Consider the following 2,767-nt stretch of genomic DNA (forward strand, 5'->3'; position numbering starts at 1 on the left):
AAATTACTCTAAAATGTAAGTGTATATAGATGTATATATGGAATACCACAACCCCCCACACACACATATATATATATATATATATATATATATATATATATATATATATATATATATATATAAGAATACAATTTAAGACTGTAAATTATATTTTCCATGAATTTCCTTAATCCACGGAAAGAGTTGCTATCAATAAATAAATATTAATATTTATATTCGCTTTAAGTTTACACGAGCTTTTCGCCTGTAAACTTATTTTTTTATTTCTTGATTAATATATATATATATATATATATATATATATTATTATTATTATTATTATTATCATTATTATTATTATTACTATCATATATTGAAGAAAATTTAAAAGTAAAGTTTACAAGCCAAAAGCTCATGTAAACTTCAATCTAATATAAATATTTATATTTATTTAGTAATATCAACAAATGAAAATGTTCAATGCAATTAAAATAGAGAATAGAGCTTTACATAATAAACACAATCAAAATCTGTAAATTATAATTTACAAGAATTTATTGTTCAACAGAATACTCAAAAAGAAATATTAATCATATTATTATTATTATTATTATTATTATTATTATTATTATTATTATGTCAAACAATAAATTCTCGTAAAACTTGCAGTCTTAAATTGTGTTCTTTATATATAAATATGTGTGTGTATAAAATTTATATGTACATATATATGTATATATATGTATATATATGTATATATATATGTATGTATATATGTATATACATATGTATATATACGTATATACGCATATATACGTGTGTATATACGTATATATACGTGTGTATATACGTATATATACGTGTGTATATACATATATATATGTGTGTATATACGTATATATACGTGTGTATAAACATATATACGTGTGTATATACGTATATATACGTGTGTATATACGTATATATACGTGTGTATATACGTATATATACGTGTGTATATACATATATATGTGTGTATATACGTATATATATGTATATATATGTATATGTATATATATGTGTATATATGTATATATGTATATATGTGTGCATATAAATGCATATATGCATATATATGTATATATATGTATATATGTGTGCATATATATGCATATATATATATGTGTGTGCATATATATGCATATATACATATATATGCATATATATATATATATATATATATATATATATATATATATATATTTAGTGGATAGTATGTAATAAATTCGAAAATTAATTGGATCGAAATAAATAGAAAGATAGTCCGATAAATGGCTAGATAGATAAGGAACGATATAATTTCTTGAAAACTGACGATGATGATGATTTAGTCTTCGTTTGATTTGTATCTTGGGCTAATATCACCTTGTATAGATCAGAGATAGTGTTAGTTTCCACAGGTCTATACAAAAGAATTTTTATTTATTTATTTATTTGTTACCTTATAAATTTAACTTTAATTTCAACTGTGAACTCAAATAAACAAAAAACAGTAATAGTTATTTAAACGTCTACGTTTTGTTTTGTGTTTATTAGTTTTAGAATTTACATTTCACCTTTCAAAACTTCACTAATGTTTAGATTGTTGTCCCTCCCCATACAGACACACGTACATATACACACATATATTAATAATATACTTATATATAAATAAACATTAATGCTATATTAAAGATATATATTTATATATATATAATTATACTCACATTTCCGTATATAGATATATAAACGTTACATATATAAACATTACATATATAAACATTTCATATATAGACATTACATATATAAACATTACATTTATAAACATTAATGCTATATATATAAAGAATAAGGCTATGCATATAATCATTTCTTTTACATGCATGTATATACATATACGTATATACATACATATACATATACGTATATAAACATATATATATACATATTTATATGTATATATGCATATAAGTATGTAAACATATATATATATATGTATATATGCATGTGTATATGTGCAAAGATATATATATACATATATGCATGCTTATACACATTTATGTATATATACAGATATTTAGAATATATGTATATAAGCATATGTATGTGTATATATGTATATATGTATATATATACGTATATACATATGTACATATTCATATATCTCTATATATATGTATGTATATATATATGTATACATACATATATGCATATGTATGTATATATATGTATATATACACATATATGTATATATATGCATATATGTATAATATACGTATATATACATGCATTATACATATATGTATATATATGTATATAAGAGTATATATATATGTATATATGTGCATATATATATGTATATATACACATATGTATGTATATATATATATATATATATATAATATAAACATATATGTACATATACGTATGTGTATATATACACAGCTGATCACAAATTTAAGACCACTTAAAAATCTTTTTAAAAAAACTTTTCTTAAGGAAAGAGTTTAAACTCTTCCGACTTAAGGTTTCTAATACTACAATCTAAAAGGTTATGGAAACAAAAAGCTACATTCCAAAGATTTATTTTTTAAATTTATATTTTTATGAAATTAAGCTTTTTACACATGATCAAAATTATAAGACCAGAGACAAAAATTCTATTGTACAAAATGTGTATGAAAAGTGTATGAAAACATTCGATTCGAAACAATCAAACTTAATAATGAGTTCTTCCTCCACCGCTTTTGATGACTTCAAAAATTCTTTG

The sequence above is a fragment of the Euprymna scolopes genome, chromosome 4 (genome assembly GCF_053919585.1).
Source record: "Euprymna scolopes isolate OS-2025 chromosome 4, ASM5391958v1, whole genome shotgun sequence".
NCBI lineage: Eukaryota > Metazoa > Mollusca > Cephalopoda > Sepiida > Sepiolidae > Euprymna > Euprymna scolopes.